Source organism: Vicugna pacos, chromosome 31 (assembly GCF_048564905.1).
Source record: "Vicugna pacos chromosome 31, VicPac4, whole genome shotgun sequence".
Classification (NCBI taxonomy): Eukaryota; Metazoa; Chordata; class Mammalia; order Artiodactyla; family Camelidae; genus Vicugna; species Vicugna pacos.
In genome coordinates this window covers 5,719,750-5,739,910 of record NC_133017.1, presented here as the reverse complement: position 1 = coordinate 5,739,910, position 20,161 = coordinate 5,719,750, and the positions used below count along the sequence as shown (strand labels likewise).

General features: G+C 41.0%; 1 long non-coding RNA gene across 1 annotated transcript in view; it reads left to right on the top strand.

The window, feature by feature from the left end:
- LOC140690735 (uncharacterized) overlaps window positions 1-15,820 on the top strand; it is a 30,330-nt gene extending 14,510 nt beyond the window's left edge. Inside the window, exon 3 of the long non-coding RNA XR_012066013.1 lies at window positions 15,639-15,820. This is a non-coding gene — a long non-coding RNA (uncharacterized lncRNA). The remainder of the gene's footprint in view (window positions 1-15,638) is intronic.
- Window positions 15,821-20,161: the final 4,341 nt, after the last annotated feature.

Here is a 20,161-nt window from a genome sequence, read left to right as displayed (position 1 = left end):
CTGAGACTCTGAAAAAGAGAAATGGGTTAGAAAATGTTGGTTTCTCATCCTTGGTCCTTCCTCCCCTTCACAGATATGGACCCTTCCATCTGTAGCAGGAATAAGACAGCCCCAGCCTTCCCATCTCATGAGATCAGTACTCATTCATTTCATTCCTGCCCACCAGTAGGTGATAAAGCACAGCGAGATTTTCATGTCCTGCTTCACTGACTCTTGTGAAATTAGGTGTTTGAAGATAGAAACTCATGAAAGGAAGCTGCCTTTTTTTATATAAAGTGCAGTAATTTTCCTAGCAGAGAAGGAAATTGAGGATTTTCTTCATTGAAAATCAATAGAGATTTCAAGAGCATCTGTATTTCTGATGCATAGATTAAAATGACAAAATCTAGAGGGATTACCGAAACACAAGGAAGATACCAAAAGTGTCTTTAAAGAGCTTTTCTAAGACTGGGCTTGTAAAGAGACTGTTAGTTGACAGAGACCCTCTTCTCACCCATAGTCCCTCTCCTTAGGTTGGAAAGGGCCTGCGCTTCCCATGTGTGCATTCCTGGTGCTTCAAGTGAGTTGTAGGTTAGGGCGGTGCACATGGTGCTCCCTTCAGTTTGTCCATCCTAAGTAACCCCTGGCAGTCAGAGGGCGAGTGTGTTGCAACGACGTGAACCATTCACCATGCTCTCCGTGGTGTGTGCTCATCTCAGCTCATCCAGGCTCAGGTGATGGCAGAGCAGAGAGTGGTGGCAAGAGGTCAGCCATGAGTAGGAGGGAGCAACTGGAGTGAGCTGGGGCCCAAGTGGCTAGGAGTTCCAGGTTGAATTCCCAGGACTTCCCACAGCTCATTCATTCAGCTAATACTTCTTCTGCACCTGTCATGTGCTGGTGCTTCCATTGTGAACAGAACCAAATCCCTGTCCTCATGAAGATGACGTTCTAGTGGACATAAGAAATGATAAACGCAGAAGCAGATCCACGTCAGGACACATGAGTGCCGTCTACTTTGGAGTGCACAAGGTGAGATCCTTTGGGAAGGAATGTATGATACAGGAAAATGTGGGGGAGAGGATGGCCGTATCCCAGGTCTTATTTGGGTCCCTGAGATGCACCTCGTGATGTGTGGGTCCTTGGTTTGCACAGGAACGAATCCAAGAGAGAGCCACAATTCAGTAAATGTAGATTTATTCAGAGAGATATATACTCCACAGACAGAGTGGGCTGTTTCAGAAGGCAACAGAAAGGCCATGAGGCGTGAGGGTTGGGTGCTCCAGTTTAAAGGAAAAGTAGATACACACTCCACAGACAGAGTGTGGGCTGTCTCCCTCAGCAGAGAGAGCAGCCACGAGGTGTGGTTGTTAGTTTTTATGCCCTCAGTATCTTCATATGCTAATAAGTGGGAGGAATATTCCAACCGCTTTGGGGAAGGTGTTGCGATTACCAGAAATTGGGCCACCACTCACCCTTTGACCTTTCATGGTCAGCCTTGAACCTGTCCTGGCACCTGTGGGAGTGCCATATAGCATCCTGCTGTATTTCAGTGAGTGTGTATTGAAGCTCAAGATCTACTGGGAGTTGACTTTTCCACCGTCTCGGTGCTAATGGCTGTGCCATTCTTTTAATGGCAGTGCCCTTCCCCCTTCCCTCCTGTCTCATGAAGGAGCTCTGGACTGATTGCACAATTGCAGAGCAGGGGATAGAGTGGAAAGAACTTCATAAGTGGAAGGTGGAAGGCAGTGTTGGTAGTAGAATTCTCAAGTCAATTATAAAGTAAGGGTCTTCTGTTTGCTGGGATTACCTGGTGTCACATTAGGGAGCTGTGAGCCTTGGGGACTTCAGTGAGTGGGTGGCTCACTGTATATACTGTGTTGCTTCTTAGGCGGCTCAAGAACAGTTGGCTTATAGGTGACCCATTCACTCAAGCAGGGGTCTTTTTGGGGATTTTCTGCACTTGAGGATAACATGGGTCACATGGGGGGCAGGACCAGCCAGTCACAGCTTGGTCCACAGTCACCTAGTGCCCTCGCGGCTTCCATCCCATGGATGCGTCACCTCCCCCTCGATGGGGACAAGGTCACAAGTGGTGGGGCAGCTTCTCAGTGGCGAAGGCATTGCTCTCCAGACCCAACACTCAACAGCATGGACCCCTGGTGTTGGCCACAGTCTTGGCTAGATGAGGCTGTTGAGTAGCTGAGCTCATGAGACGTGGGTGCCATGCTTCCACTCTCACCAAGAGCTCTACTTTTGAAGGTTCTGGTCAGACAGCCATAAATACTCCCTAGCCCATAAACAAAGAACAGTCCCTTTCACTCGGGGAAGGGCACACAGAAGGAGAACGGATCATCCCGAGAGCAGGAGAGGCCAAATCAGTCCTGCCATCAGGGGTCTGACAGACGAGCCAGCTCAGTTCCTCTTACTAGTTGTTTACTTGGAGGATCTGGGGTATTTTGGTGACCTGCAAGTGTCAGGAAATAGTACACGAGGGCTTTGTAGATTTTCTGGTCCGGTGTTAACTCACCCCATTGTAGCTGTTGTGCAAGGAAACAAAACTTGGTGGACAACAGGCCATTGCCTGTGCTCCCTGGTGGAGCCAGGAGATTACAATGTTAAGAACGACTGCGGGGGCATCATTTCTATGTTGAGAGGCCAGATGGCCTTACATATCTCTCATGCTGGATGTCTAAGTTGCAAAGGGAAACTGGATTTCATCCAGCTCTCCAGCCAAGGAGGAGACCACAAGTGGCCTCCCCCACCAACTGTGAGCTCTTTGCCTCCACTGACAGCAGCATGTATAGCAAAAAGCTGGGCTGCCACCTGCGTTTCCGTGTAAACATCCGAGTAGCCACAGCAATGGCCTCGTGAGCGATGGTGTGCCCAAGGAAGTGCTGTGTGGGACAGAGGGAGGAGTGCTGGGGTCAGACACCGGGAGGGCAGGCAGGCAGTGAGGACATCTGTGCAGTGCAGGTGCCATGGAACTGAGCCAAAGGGAGGCTGGTTTTGAAGCAGGGAGCCTGGGCAGTGCCGTGTTGTTCGTAAGAAGATCCTGGGCTCTGGATCCAAGAAGTCATTGGCTTGATTCCTGACCTCAACCCTCATCTTGGGCAAATGTTTGAAGCTTTCTGTGCCTCTGTTTCTTGGTGTCCCAAATGGGGACAATAGTAGCAATTACCTCTGAGAGTCAGGAGCGCCTTTATAGATGTCATTTCATTACGCTCACAGCAGCCCACGAGCACTGTGCTAGGTCCCCCGTTTTACACGTGGCAGACGAGTAATTTTTAATCAGTAATCATGCAACTAAGAATGGTCATAATCAGCATTTGAATTTGATCCCTGTGTCCAGATAATTTCTATTCTCACTCAGTATTACTGGAATACTAGTAAAGTCAGAACAAACACTGCTGGGAAGTGGGTGCTTGAAACATGTTTGACGTCTTTGCCATTGGGGAGTGTTGAGTTCACATTCCTCATAGCCCTTCCGAGGCTCCCTGCATCTCCGGCTGCCCCTGGTGGGGTCTACAGGGCTCTGGGCAGCTTCTCCTTGTTCTCTAACCCCAAGGCTCTCTGCTCTCTGCAGGTTGATTCTCAACCCTAACTGCTGGGTAGAGCTAACGTCTAAAAACAAAAAAAGGTGGGGAGGGTATGGCTTAGTGGTAGAGCACGTGCTTAGCATGCAAGAGGTCCTGGGTTCAATTCCCAGTACCTCCATTAAAATAAATAAAGCTCAATACTCCCCACAAAAATAAAAGAAGTATTTAAAAAATAATAAACAGTACAAAGGCCCCACTCCAGGCTGTGGTGCACTATTTTTTAAAGGCTCCCAAATGCATCCCATATGCAGGAGGGCTATCCCTATACACCTCTTGTGAGCTTGTCCACTCACACCAATTAGCCTCTTGAAACAGGAAAACTACTTGGCTCAGCCTAGAACTTTCTCCCGATTTCTAGACTTTTATTTGCCTACTGCACATCTCTCCTGGAGCCCACAGGCACCCAGCCAGAACTGAATCAGTTGTCTCCTCTCATGACTTGCCCCTCTTCCTGCCCTTCTTTTTTTTTTAACATTTTTTATTCATTTATAATCATTTTACAAGGTTGTGTCAAATTCCAGTGTTCAGCACAATTTTTTAGTCATTCATGGACATATACACACTCATTGTCACATTTATTTCTCTGTGATTTATCATAACATTTTGTGTATATTTCCCTGTGCTATACAGTGTAATCTTGTTTATCTATTCTACAATTTTGAAATCCCAGTCTATCCCTTCCCACCCTCTACCCCCCTGGTAACCACAAGTTTGTATTCTTTATCCATGAGTCTATTTCTGTCCTGTATTTATGCTTTGTTTTTGTTTGTTTTTGTTTTTTAGATTCCACATATGAGTGATCTCGTATGGTATTTTTCTTTCTCTTTCTGGCTTACTTCACTTAGAATGACATTCTCCAGGAGCATCCATGTTGCTGCAAATGGCATTATGTTGTTAGTTTTTATGGCTGAGCAGTATTCCATTGTATAAATATACCACGTCTTCTTTATCCAGTCACCTGTTGATGGACATTTAGGCTGTTTCCATGTTTTGGCTATTGTAAACAGTGCTGCTATGAACATTGGGGTGCAGGTGTCATCCTGAAGTAGATTTCCTTCTGGGTACAAGCCCAGGAGTGGGATTCCTGGGTCATATGGTAAGTCTATTCCTAGTCTTTTGAGGAATCTCCACACTGTTTTCCATAGTGGCTGCACCAAACTGCATTCCCACCAGCAGTGTAGGAGGGTTCCCCTTTCTCCACAGTCTCTCCAGCATTTGTCATTTTTGGATTTTTGAATGACGGCCATTCTGACTGGTGTGAGGTGATACCTCATTGTAGTTTTGATTTGCATTTCTCTGATAATTAGTGATATTGAGCATTTTTTCATGTGCTTTTTGATCATTTGTATGTCTTCCTTGGAGAGTTGCTTGTTTAGGTCTTCTGCTCATTTTTGGATTGGGTTGTTTATTTTTTTCTTATTGAGTCGTATGAGCTGCTTATATATTTTGGAGATCAAGCCTTTGTCGGTTTCACTTGCAAAAATTTTCTCCCATTCCGTAGGTTTTCTTCTTGTTTTATTTCTGGTTTCCTTTGCTCTGCAGAAGCTTGTAAGTTTCATTAGGTCCCATTTGTTTTTTCTTGCTTTTATTTTTTCTAGGAGAAAATTTTTGAAATGTATGTCAGATAATGTTTTGCCTATGTTTTCCTCTAGGAGGTTCCTGCCTTTCTTATTTCAGGGAATGGCATTATAAATTAGACACTGCCAAAGCCAGAAAGCTGGTCGGCATCTTTGTCCCCTTCCTGCCCTTCCATCACACCTGTGGCCAATCCGTCCACCTGCTGAAATGTTTTCTTCTCTCTCCTCCTGGCAGGGCCTCAGCAGGCCTTCACATGAACCTGCCAATAGTCCTCCCTGCCTCTATCTTGTCTCTTTCTAGATCACTTTGCATGTCTCCTCTACCTTGGAGGCACACAGAGCCCTTTGTGATGTGCCCCTGTGATCTCTCCACCTGGTTGCCTCACCTGCCTCCCACACCCTGTGCTCGCTTCTAGACTATTTGCAGTTCCTGGAAGGGACCTGGCTCTCTTTGGCCTCCCTCCTTTGCATGTGCAGCTCCCCAGGGAGAAATGGCCTTAACATTATAAGTTCACCTGATCAATTCTAGGGCATCTCAGAGCTCACCACAGTGGTTCTCTCCTCTGGGAGAGCCTTGGCTACAGTTCCGGCTCCCTGCCCCGAGCACCCTCTGCTGACTGTTATCCAAGCCCTCTTAACACGCCTCCTCAGCCATCATTTCACAATGAGTCCTGTGCACCTAGGAGCTCCCGGAAGCAGGGACTGTGTCTTTTTCCTCTTTATTCTCAGAGCATTGTAGAGACTCAGGTACAATGGTGGAGGACACAGTGGTTATTCTGCAATTTCTCTAGAGTTGGGGCCTAGGGGTAACAGTCTGGTGGGAAGAAGGGCTTAGGGGATTCACCCTGAAGCCTCATTTTCAATTAACATTTCATGTTGTTTTTGTCTACTATTTAAAATTACGAGTCTTAAAACAGAATGATGATTTCTAAAAATTACCGATGATTGAGGAAAATGGCAGTTTTCCATATTTAAGAATATTATTTTAAGTTTGTGTGACTGGGGTGGTGGAAAATAGAAATGCAGGGGCTACTAAAGTATTCTCATCCCCTTCCCCACCCTCAGATCCTTTGGACAGAAGAGACAGAGTGATGTGAGAAGGCTTGGAGGGTGCACCGTGCATTGCTTTTAAATTGTGACAGTTACTTGTGCTTTTTTTAAATTTTTTTAATGGAGGTAATGGGACTTGAACCCAGGACCTTGTGCATGCTTAGAACGTGCTTTACCACTGAGATATACCCACCCTTCCCCCCAATATTTGTGTTTTTAGTGGGCACAATATGCTGGAAGCAGGTACTTTAGCATCAGACAGTCACCTGCCTCTGACCATCACGTTAATACCTTTCCCTTGAGCTAGAGAGCTTGTCTGTTTCCAAAAGTTCAATAAATTATCTTCATTTTCTTTTTTCTTAAAAAAAGGTATTAACTCATTTTTCTCTTTAGTATCACCTATAAATAAAATGTGATTTTATTAACCATTTACCAATGTGTTAAGTGTAATAAATATTAAGTACAGATTTCTGAAGCATCAGTCATCACTGAAGATCCACATTCTGCTGTTCTCTCTCTCTGTTAGTCACCTTACTTCTGGAGTTCTGGAATCGGCGCCAGGCAGTGCTTGAGTACAAATGGGACACGGTTGAGCAGGAAGAACAAGTCTGGCCAGAATAGGAGGCACGTTGTCCCCACGTGGAGATAGATGAGATTACCCAGGAAAAGCGGGTGCTGTTTAGATGCACTTTAGTGTGTTTACTTCTGGACTTGTCAGCCTTGGCTGCATGTTGGAATCACCAGGGGACCTTAAAAAATGTTGGTGCCTGGATTCCATCACTGCAAACTCTGATGGTACTCAGTGGCCTGGGGTGCATTCTGGCATAGGGAAGTTTTTAAAGCTCCTCTGGTTATTCTAATGTGCAGCCAAGTTGAAGGAGCACTGCCTGGAATGGTGGACACAGAAGGGAAGTGAGGTCCTTCCTTCATAATAACAGAAAAAAGGGGAAAAGAAAAAGACTGGTATAAGTGTATATGAAAAGAGGCATTGATCTGTATCCTTTCATAACACCAATAAAAAAATGCAAAATATAAATTAGCTGCAATGACACAGATGTAGAAGGAAAGACAAATTGGTTTTTATAGTTGACTCCCATTTTTTCACATGCACCTTCATTATTGCGGCCTCCTTTTCATCGTAGACTAGGTGCCCCTTTGTCTTGAACTAAGTCCCGGTCACTGCTCCCCCTTCCTATTGGGATGTGCACAAAGAAGCATGACTCTCATCCTAAAGTCAGAGAAAGGGTAGAAGAAGCAGGGAAACATTTGTTGAGGTGCCATCAGTATTTGAGCAGTGTTTGAGCTAGGCATTTTACATAATTGGAAATGTAAATTTATTGCTGCCACTCCTGCTGCAAAATTAAAAAAAATAAAACTATATATCTTTGTATCAACATTCCAGAGCTATGAAAAGATGATTTTTGAGTCATCTGTATTATTGCTTCTTTCCATCAGCTGAGATAATTTAGAGCTGATGGTGCTTGCGGTCAGCAGCAACAGGACAGTAGGTTGTGAGCATGAATAACTCTTGGGAAAAAAATGCTTTTACTAGGATCATCTGAAAATGTCTCCAAATATTGATTTAATAAATTGAATCACAGATCTACAGAATGTTGGCACTGAAAAGATATGGAGGGAGTAGGTCAAACTCCTCTTTTTATAAATGAACAAAAATGAGGTTCAGCTACCAATAGAAAGTGACATTGGTCTTTTACAATGTAATAAGCTTCTAATAATCCCCATTATGAATAGTTCCCATTGTTTACAACTGAAGATGTGGGTAAAAGCGTATGTTGGTGAAAGACTGTACATTCAGAGTTGAAAGCTGAAACTAAGACAAAATTAGATGTTCATAATGCTTTTGAGTCCTGAAAAACAAAAACTTATCATATTGGCAGCATACAAAAAATACTGAAGAAAAGTTTTTTGGTCATTTAAACTGCCAAGTTTAAATTTAAAATTGCCAACTAATAAGTTTAAATTTTCATTGAAACATGCTTGTTGAAAAATTGAAGATGAAGACTCATTTAACTTTATCATTCTTCCTTATTTAAAAAATTGCCTTATTTTTTTTTAGTTTTTTACTTGAAGTATTTTACTTTACTTGCGAAAGCATGCTCCATTGTTTAGAGAGGCCAGCGTCGTGGTAGTGAGATCTTGCGAATGAAGTTGCCTAAATTCATATTTGAACACAGCAGCTTACTTCCTGAGTGATCTTGGACAACTTAACTTCTCTGTGCCATTGGTTCCTATAAAATAAGAATAAGAGAGTTGCTTCTTCATGACAGTGGTAAAGACGGGTCGAAGTAATGTACAGAATCTACTTGGAAGGCCTCCTGGCAGAGAGGAAGGGCCATGTACTTAGTTACAGCTATTATTATACTATATCTGGTTTTATAATCCAGGTAAATCTTGAGTCTTACTGATTTCATCTCTTAAAAAATTCTAAATATAAACTCTAAAATGGAAATTCTTAAACTTCATAGTTGTAGCTAATTAACACATAAAGTCCAACCAAGAAACACACAGTAGAGACCAGTTAGCTGCAGACAGCTGTGATATTTTCTGTCCTGCACAGACTCTAAGCTGTAACTACCGTCACTTCTGAAATCAAAGGCAAGCTAAGGAATAGAGCTTTAAAGCTTGGCCTGGTCAGGTGTTCAGACCATGGCAGGGAAACAGTTTACTGTTCACATGTGAATTTTCAAAAAATAGTATTAAAATGAACACTGTACATATTTTGTTGTGCGTTTGACATCGTTAACAGAAAAGAAAAAGAAAAAAAAACAGAAAAAAACCCATGTATTTAAAAACAATGAGGCTATGTCTGAAAATTATTATTTTTTTATATTATGTTTAGGATTTAGTGACCAGTTAGGAAAAATATCATTTCATTGGTGTAATCCCTTGATTGACTAAACTTGTTTTTTTAATTAGGAAGAAGAGTGTGTTCCCTTTACCACCTGGGGAAAGTGTATACATATAACCCTTTGTGCAAGTGCTCTATTTCTGGGTAAGAACCTGCCACAGACTTTTAAAATCTAATGTGAAATGCTGAGAAAACTGAAAGTCAAGCTGGGAACTATGTAGTCTCATAGAGAAAACTTTTTCCAGAGAACATCTGAGCCAATGCAGCGTGCCACTCTGGAGGTTCCACAGTCTCTTCTGCTCACAGTGCTTCACCCAATTCTTTTCACCTCATTTGTTCAAATCAGATCAGTGGTTTAGGATTCTCCAGGGTCTGATTAAGAGACCAGTTGGAGGCATTAAGATTTCTAAAATTTTCCAAGTGTAACAGCCAAGGTAAAATATCCAAAAATAGCCTAACAAAAGGATAGTAGGAACTATCAAAAAATAAAAGTAAAAATTACTGAAAGGTATAAAAGGTGCTTTAATCACATGATTCTAGATTAAAAGATCATATCTCCAAAGTATCAGAAATTATAAAATTCTTTTGGGTTTATTGTGAATAAAATAATATTAGTAATATAATAATTAATAAGATAATGAGAGTTTTACTTGTTCAAGAATAGCCAGATTAGAAAATAGGGCGGGAAGTCCAGATATGGGCTCTGATATCAATAATAATTTAATATAAGAGATGGAAGGCATTACAAATCAGGGAGATAAATAAAGGTTATTCAGTGAATAGAACACTTGTTAGCTACTTGGGGGGAAAAGAAAAGATTGAAATCATACAGTGAACCATATATTGTGATAAATTCCAGAAACACTTAAAAAGTAACACAATTAGAAAAAAAAAACTAGAAATAAATATGGATGAGTATACAGCCTCTAGATGAACAGTAAGTTTCAGAGGAAAGTATACAAAGATTTCCATGCATCAGAAGCATCCTAATTTTAAACAAAACACCAGAGGATGTTATTTGTTTACAAATCCGACCAGGGGCTAATTCCTTCAATACATAGAGAGTTCAGATCACTTCAAAGGTAACATCAAAAAATCTCAGGAGCGCAGAAGGCCGAAAAGATGAACACACATTCACAAAGGAAAAAATAGATGTCACACTTCAATGGTAATTAACTCAGTGCACATCAAAATGAAATAGTTTTCCACCTCTCAAGTGACACAGCTCTGTTTATGAGGATGAAATGCCAATGATCACCAATATCATGCCTAGTTACTGGAAAATTTTTGTGAAGTATGGTTGATTTACAATGCTGTGTTAAATTCTGGTGTACTCCTCAAGCCTTCTTAGAAAGCAGTCTAGCAGTTGATATCAAGAGTCAAAAATACTCATATGTTTTAATCCACTAATTCAGCTTTGAAAAACTTTTAATCAGGAATTATTTCAAAATGGCAGGGAAAAGTCAGTATGGATGCAAGTCACAGACATAATTTTATATGTATGTGTATAAATATATATATAAAATCTCAGCCAAAATATTCTTCCAACCCTTCACAAAGTAGAATAGTATGCAGTCATGAAAAAGTATGTCCATGAAAATATTTTATGACATGTCAAAGTGTTATGATAGATTTGAGGATAAAATTAATATATAAAATGATTTGTAATATACAAACAATGCACCGTTCTGAAGGAATTATGTCTAAAGGTCGAAGCAATTATTCTTATTTTATTTTTTATTCATTTTCAGAGTTGGGGTCTTTTGATTGCAGGTGACAAAATCAATCTCCAATGTGTTTAAATAACAACCAAAAAATGGGGATGCATGGAATTTATTGGTTCCTGTAAATGAAAACCTCCAGTCTGAGGTCTGGCTTCAGTCAAGGAGAGATACTCTAGCCCAGATGATGTCAAGGGCTGCTTTTGTCCTGTCTTCATTCTGTGTCCAAAGATGTCTCAGCATGATGCTTCTAGGCACGCAGCATCCCAGATCATCCATCCAAACCAAGACAGGTCCCTTTTGGCCCCTTTCTCTCTTGATAGAGGAAGCTTATGATTCACATGGGCACCAGCACATATCTCCTCACATAATAGTGGCTCTTCCTGGGTTATTTGCCAATTCTCCAATCATGTGCGAGGCCAATACAATGAGGGGTATTATTTGTCTTAAACCAACTGAGATCTACTTCTGGTGCTTCAGAAAGAGTGGGTCAATCGAGGTTAAATCACAGGACTAAAAACGAAAGGGAGGTTACTTATCCTAAAGCAAGTTCTGGGTCCTCTTCTAAGACTGGGGACAGATACAGGACAGAAGTTCTGTCCATTACTGAGTGCTTTCAAATTTTCTTTAATGAGCAAATGTTAAATTTATGATCAGAAAAGATGATAAATAAGAAACTTAAGGAAGGAAAATGGAAAGCTTTCCTGTTTCTTAAGAAATATTGAACCCATTAAGTGCTTGGAAGAAAAATGGAAATGTTTCAAGTTTGTAAAAGTTCTGAAATGAATTAGAATTGATTTTACAGACCATGTAGGAGACAGTGCTATACAGTTAGTGTGTCTTTGGGCTCTTTGAGTATTTCAGTACTTTCACATAAAAGTTGCTTCATTTGGGGCAAATTGCATCATTTCCACGTGGCTCTATTTCCTCATCTGTAAAAGAGATATAATATTACTTTCCCCACAGGGTAATTGTGAGGATTTTGAAAAATAGATGTGTGCTGAGGCAATAGTAAGCATTTAAGGATTCTTAACTTTTATGTTTACTTAATACATAATTAAAAAATTATTATGCAGACTTTTAAAAAATGCATACTATTTAAATGGCCTATATGTGCTGTACAAGAGAGGAAGGCTTAATATACCTTCTATAATACATTTTTCTCAGCCTTAACTAATTTTCACATTTAATCACACACACACCAAAAAGTTATTCCTTTCACAAGCATGAAGACTTAACTGTGAAGGAAAGGATGATGAAAGAGAGTAGAGGAGAAAATAAAATGCTTTCTCTACAAACTGATGGCTTAAAAACTAAGAAGAACGCCTTTTTAAGACTTTGGTCCATCAACTGGTGACTGGATAAAGAAGATGTGGTATATTTATACAATGGAATACTACTCAGCCATAAAAACCGACAACATAATGCCATTTGCAGCAACATGGATGATCCTAGAGAATGTCATTCTAAGTGAAGTAAGCCAGAAAGAGAAAGAAAAATACCATATGAGATCGCTCATATGTGGAATCTAAAAAACAAAAACAAACAAAAACAAAGCATAAATACAGGACAGAAATAGACTCATGGACAGAGAATACAGACATGTGGTTACAGGGGGGTAGAGGGTGGGAAGGGATAGACTGGGATTTCAAAATTGTAGAATAGATAAACAAGATAACATTGTATAGCACAGGGAAATATACACAAAATGTTATGATAAATCACAGAGAAAAAAATGTGACAATGAGTGTGTATATGTCCATGAATGACTGAAAAATTGTGCTGAAAACTGGAATTTGACACAACACTGTAAAATGATTATGAATCAATAAAAAATGTAAAAAAAAAATAATAATTAAAAAAAGACTTTGGTCACCATATTCATAGCTAATACTTAGGTAGAGTTTTTCACATGCCTGCGGTTAATGTTCCAATTGTTTTCACAATTAGTAACTAATTGACTCATCACAATGGTCCTATAAATTGCTATTATTATCCTCCCATTATATGGGTGAGGAGATTGAAGCCCCTAGAGGTTAAGAAATTTCCACAAGTCCTCACAGCTAGCATCGGAGCTGGGATCCAGATGCAGGAGTGTGGCTCCAGGGGGGGCTTGTAAACACTCCCTCTGCTCTCCCCTGCAGGTGCAAGCCAGCCACCCGCTGTTACTGTAAATAACATGATGTGGTTCACTTAGTCCTGAAATTCACATTCTTTGTAGCTTTCTATCTGGGGCAGTCATCAGGAGCAGCCAGGGACACTGAGTACATGCTTCTGGACTATGACCAAGAAGGTAGATGGAAGGAAAACAGTTTAAAAATGGGATCTTTAATGTGCATTCTTCAATGGGCAGGAAAAAACCTGCCAAGTGAGGAACTGAAACCCTATCAGCCACGTGCAAATTATGCTTCAGACACCCCCGCTGCCCTTGGGTCCACACAGTCAGAACTACAGGGGATCAGGGACATGAAACTTATGTAAATGCAGGGAGTAGGAATACCTGCCATTTTAGGATCTCAAGGAGTATGAAAAGCATGTGAAGCTTTCATCAGCAGAGACCTGCTGTCACTTCCACTGTTTCCCTCAGGGCATGTCCACAGCTTCACTGGTTTTATTCAGAATGAAGACGATAGCTAGCACCTGCTGACCCCTGAATCAGTGATAGGTTCTCCCTTGAAAGGAAGCATATCCCCTTCATGGGTTACAACTAGTTCATAACCTAAGTAATTCTACAGATGTAGAAGGGATACTTTCATTGGTTCTGCTATCACAGACTTCCCTCCAAAATATCATGCCACCAGTTACCCCATTTTCACCCATTAAAATATACTTAACAGGCTTCCTTCTTTAGTGCAGTTTTAGGTTTACAGAAAAATTCACAGAAAGTGGAGTTCCCATATATTCCCTATGCCCTGCACACAGCTGCTCCTGCTGTCAGCATGTTACATTACTGGATGCACTCATTCTTTTTGACATCTTTCATTCCTCCTCCCCTAAAATTTAACATGCCTGATATTCACGTCTCATGGCATTTACGTGCGATTTATATCACTTCTCACGTTTATGTGGGGTTTACAACACATGCATGTTTTCTGTTTAAGCTGGGTTGGGGGCAAGTTTTCTGTGTAAAAATATGATCATTAGTGAGTCTTATGCTGCTGGGTTTTTGGGTTGTCAGGTCCTGTTGACCATTGCTTCAGTTATTGGGATCATTGTCTAAGGACTTTCAGTGTTCATTGTATTTTCTGCAAAACTTCCCAAGAACCTGAATGGAACAGACCCAATCCAAAAGTACCTGACTGTGCAGGTGGGCCACACCCATCACTGCTTCCCTCATCAGTTTTATCATCATGGTGACCCTGAACGCCATATATGAGAAAGTGGCAATCATGATGACTGACTCTGGTAAGGTCCTCCTGCAGCTGAGATAATTTCTACACTAGTTTTAGAACCAGGTCAAAACAGAGACTATCTTTTAAGCACTTCAATTGCAGTACATTACAGTCTTTAGTTAACTTCAAGTGTAAACGTATTTTCTCTAGCCTATTTGAGAAGTGAATTAGCTCCATTTTTGCATTAGTAAAAGGGACAAAGGAAGCTTTAGAATGTCCAAACTCTGTGTAAATATGTCAGTGCTTAATAACAATTTCAATTACGTTAGATAATGTACCCTATTGTTGAAAGTAAATAGTCTCTGTATTGCAAATAAGTGGAAGAGGGTCGTGGTTCCAGTGGCAGATTTGCTTGTGCGTTACGGAGAGGACAAGTAATCACACTGTTATATGTCTTCCCCCCATGCTGTTCCCGTTAGTGTAGCTCTATTCTCATCAGCTGCGACTTCTATAATAAATGTTTCTTCTCTCTGGCTTGTATCCCACCCAGCGGCTTAGCGGCCTAAGTTAAGTGCTTCCCACACGTTGCATGTGGCTGGGTGGTTCTCCCAGTGGTCTGCTCAGTTGTCATCTTCTGAAAATACTAAGACCAATTCAAATTCTGAACTAGAAGGATGACCCGTTTTATGTTCCCCAAATGCTTCTAGCAAGTTGCCCCGTGTTTTGTTTGTCTTCTTCAATAGTCCTACCTTACTGCCGTTCAGGGAGACAAGAGAATATTATTTAGCAGGATGTTTAGAAGTAGCTTTCTTTCAAATTACACCTGACAAAGGAAATTTCTTGCCCATTAGATACTTTTGTGCTTATAAATTTTAAGGAACGGGTGACTTTTTTTTTTGCCTTGTGGGATATTTCGTTCTTAGTGGGAGAAACTCTTACAACAGTGTGTACAGTTGGAATTAACATAGTGGATATGTTAAGAAATTCAAAAGAGCTGATATGAAAACAGTGTGAATTGTGTGTGTATATATATATATATATATATATATATATATATATATATATATATATACATATTTAGCGTGTTAACTCATGTGTCCGTGGCTTTGATTAGGGTCTCAAAGCCGTTCACAATTTTGCAGACTTAACTTTTCTTTATTCTAGCTGCAGAGCTCCCAAGGACCAGACTGACTATGAGAACAACCCAGCCATGAAGGTGTTCTTGTTCCACTTTGTCAACTACTACTCCTCGTGTTTCTACAACACATTCTTTAAGGGCAGATTTGTGACTTATCTGTGAGATCTGGTGTATTGGCTGTAAAAATACAGAAATGAAGAGGTGTGAATACAGCTTTGTGTTCTGACAGTCTAACCTGTTTCAGGTTTTCTCTTAGTTGCCCAATGAAGAGTGTCTTTACTCTCTGTTCCTTAGATATTTTAGGCATAAAATAATGACTTTATTTCATGTTAGAGCTATCCAAAATTTAAATGAGATTTTCTTTCTAATATTCCAGTGTGACTCAAGTGGCTGTCTCCTTGAACTGATGACACAGCTGACAATAATCATGGGAGGACAGTCCATCTGGAATAACATACAAGAGGTGTTACTTCCGTGAGTACTCAGTCATGTGATCTTGGGGTGAGAACGGCCCACCCACCCACGTCATTTTCCTGCGTGGCCATCTCTAGAACAGGGGAGACTCTCTGCTTATTAAAGCTCTCCAGATAAGATGATCCAGCCAACATTATAAATGTACCTGCTGTTTAATAATTATGTTTAAATACCTTCCTTTTTATGTTTAACATAAATCCTCAAGTGCTATAGTCTCTGCTTATTAGCACAGCACTGGGGACTGACTGATCAGAGCCCTTTTTGGGGCCATGAACTAAGTTTTCCTACAACTTCCTGCAAATTTCTCCTCCTTTTATATATGCATTTAAAAATCCATAACAGGAATTTGTTGAGTGCCTAGTATGTGCTAGTCACTGTATTAAATGTTGTACATATATGTATGTGTGCATGTGTGTGTGTGTACAATTTAATCACCCAAACAATCCTTATTCTTATCTTCCTTTTGCAAATGAAGATCCTGTGGCTTAAAGAGGGTAACTGATTTGCCCAAGCTCTCATTGCCAATAAGAGACCACTGTGGGACTCAGATGTAAGACCCTATCTCTCTGAATCCAGGTTCTTCTAAGAACAGAGACTCTCTTAGGGTCCTAAGGCACAGGGTTACATAATGTTTTAAGAGACACTGTCTAAAATAATAACAACAGAGGTTTTGACTTACTGTTCTCTTCCTAAAAATGAGAAAAGCAGATGTTAGCAAAGGTCACACTGTCCTTTTGATTTTCACATAAGCCCAATCCCACATCAAAGTGGACAGTCCAGTGTTATCTGCAATTTCTGAACATTTCAAGGAGCTTACTGTATTTGCTTTCTGTTGCTGTTGTAACTAGTATCCCCAAACATCATGGTAGTAGGAAGAAAAAAGAAAAAGTCTCCACTAAACAACACAAATTTAACCTTGTAGGGTTCTTGAACGCAGAAGCCTGATGAAGTCAAAGTGTTGACACGGCTGTTTCTGAAGGCCTCAGGGGAAACTGTATCTTTGACTTTTCTGTCTTCCAGAGGCCACCTGCGTCTCTTGGCCTGTGACCTCTTTTCTCTGTCTCAAGGTCAGCATGGTTGTGTGCCTCTGACTCTGAACCTGTGGTCAGATCTCCTCTCCTCTCTCCCCTCTTCTGCCTCCTTCTTCCTCCTTTAACGACCCTGGTGATTACACTGAGCCCAAATCTATAATCCAGCTGGTCTCTCTTAGAGTCGACTGGTTAGCAACCTTAACCACATCTGCAACCATAGGCCCCTTTGCCAGGGAATCTGACCTCTTCCTATGTTCTGTGGATGAGGACATAGACATATTGGCGGGGAACATTTTTCTGCCTACCACACTAACCTTTTTAAGATAATTTCTGGCTTTGAGTATCTGTTTTCATGAAACTGTTGATCTCTCTTCTGTCTTGCCTTCCACACCAGCATTATGCTCCTGGCCAACCTAACTGCAGAGCTCGTCCCTCTCTGTGGTGTCCCCCAAAACCACTTACACAAGCAGGTGTTATTGTTGTTTGTAGCATGGGGGAGAAACTCAAACAACTTGAATTTTGAAATAAAAAACCATCATTTTAAAATCTTCCATGCCACTATAAAATTTTATTTTTTTAACTTTGTTTTTTAATTTTTAAACTATTTTAAACTTTGTAACTTTTTTTAAACTGTACTTTTTTTCTTATCATCCTTCATTGTAGGCTCCAGAAACCTGGTATTCTGCCCACCGCATCCAAGTTTCCTTTCATTGTTTCTCCTCCCTTTCTTAACCTTCCTTCTCTCTCCCTTATTACCAAGTTTCTGTCCATTCTCTTTATAGGGCAGTTAAATTATTTTTTCTTTCTTTCTTTCTGTTTTTGCAGAGTGAACACATTTTCGTGTCAGTGTGTCCTTCCACATTTCTTCACAAGGGCTTCATCTTTCAGCTTCAGTGTGGATTCCTGGGGTCTGTCTCGAAACAAAGGCATTTCCCTTGTCCCCCAGCTCACCATGCCCCTCAAAAAAATGATTCTGATCTCCGCTGTGAAATGAAACTTTTTTTTCCCTACTGTGCAGTAGACAACCCTTAACCTGAGCTCACAGTCAGATATTTCCAGAGGAGTAAAAGTAGGTCATGTGCAAATAATACTACTTTTCTCTGTGAAAAGTAATAGATCAGATAGAGGAAACACTTAACTCAGATTACACAAAAGAATTTCCTGAAGGAAATAAGTAAATTATTTAATACTAAATTTTGTTGAATCTGGTAATCCATGAGCTATTTTTACCAATCAAGAAGGATATATTTCCAAAACTGTTACTTAGCAATTTATGTGAAATGAAACTTGCTCACATGAACTAGTTTAAAATAAAGGATGCATTATAGTATCTGTGGTCTGTTTATACCTTCGCTTAAGTAAGCACATTGTTCTAGGTTCCAGTGAGCTGAACTTTGCCTCCATGTATTTCTACTATGGGCTAAAATATTTAGGGAATTTATTTTGAATTATGTTTCCCTTTTTTGAAAACCAGGAATTCTGAATTGTAGCCAAGTTCGAGGGTGGCTTGTTTTTTCCTCACTGCCTCTTCTCTTTGTATAAGTGCAGTTTCCTTCTTAATTTTTCATATAAAATCCTAACAAACCAAAGATCTATCAATTACTCTTGCTGCACCAAAACTATACCCATCCTCAAAAATACATAGGAAAGGAAAAGAAAACTTACCAAAATTAGCGACTATTTTCATGCTTTTTAAATATGTCTAAAGGAACATAATGAAATGAATTTCACCATATCTCACCTGCCTCCGCCCCCCCATCCCATGTAGGGTTCTTGAGTAGGATTCTGGGAGCAAATTAAGGACAGTGATGCCGTGATCCAGGCTCCCTCTGGGGTCTCCCCAGCACTTGGATCGGCACCTGGTATAAAGTAGGTCTCAGTCCGAGCCAGCTGAGTGAGTGAATGACTCACAGGCATCGAATGCGTAACATCAGTGAATTAACAGCATTCTTTGTAGGACTCAGACAATAAGCTGAGTGCCCTGTGGCCTTCCCAGCCTCACATACTATTTTGATGTTGGGGTCATTTCTGGGAATGTTATTCTGTACTGGACAAAAGGCTAGTACAATTCCAGGGTTAAGCAACTTTCCTAGGGAAATTTTATGATAAAATATAAAGAAAAATAGTTAAATGCCCAAAATGACATAGCATAGTCCTTTGGTGTTTAGATAATGTATGGCTGTAATTTTCTTACTTTATATGTTTCTACATTTTCCACTGTGTGTATGCACTACTATATAATAAGAAAAAGCAAATGTTTAAAAGAGAAAATTTCTCTTCTCCAGATATGATTTGGTTAGAGGATGAGTCAGATACATATAATAAGAGAATCTTAAATACATGCGTCCATAATTCACTCTTTAAATTCAGGAACAGGAAACTCAGGAATGAAATAGTTTAAGAGAATCAAAGATACTTGTATTCAAGATTAGCAAGTAGGAGTGTCCTCAACAGAAATGGTGATAATCTATAATGCAGGGATTAAATGTGATAATGAAGGTACAAAGACAACATGAAGTAGAAAATGCCACGTGGCAAGCACAGAGTAAAGGGCAATATACTATGATTATGCCAATATGTGTGGTCAATTCCCAAGCAAATGATTGTGTAACCCCTGCTAGAGGGAGAAAGCTTCCAGCCTTGGCAGGAGAGGGGGGAGGATCCAGTGTCTGTATTTTTTAAAATGTGTACAGTTGCTTCTCATGTGCAAATTGATATCCCTGCACAAGAACCTTAAACCAACAGAAAGCCCAAAAGACCGTGGACAATGATGGGTAGACGACAGCCCAAGCTTTTCTGCCACAGATGAGTGATTCCACTCAGAAACACTGAGCAAGAGGCTCAGAGTCTTAGCTAAGGACAAGCAAGTCGGGACTTCTAATATGACCTAATGCCATCGACGGGGGAGGGCAGTTCAGCACAAGAAGGGAGCGCCAGGTGAGTTAACATGGAAGTTTCATTCTGGATCCAAACCGTGATGGATTTGGGTCCCAGAGGGTAAAAGCCCTTCTTCCCTGGGGCATGGACTGGATTCCACAAGTGGCTGAGACAGGAAGTATGAGGCAGAGAAAAATTCCCCCAGGAGAATCCCGAGTCTGGGTGCCAGGGAGGGTAATGGACGAGTGCGGTCCCAGCGCCACCCGCACTGCAGGGCTCCGAGGGGCTGTGGAGCTGTGCGCCCCCGGCCGGACCACAGACCTGCCTGCAGCGCTCTGGGCTGCAGCCTGGGGAGTGGCCTCAGCAGCAGGCTGGCCCCGTCATTTTCGTAGGTGCTACAGTGACCCCCACCCCTGTGGCCACGGTGATCCCAAGCCAAGGGTCTAAGTGACTTCAACCTTATTTACAGTTGACCACAGCCGGTTAGCCTGTGCTGCTCAAAAGGAAGACCCCACAT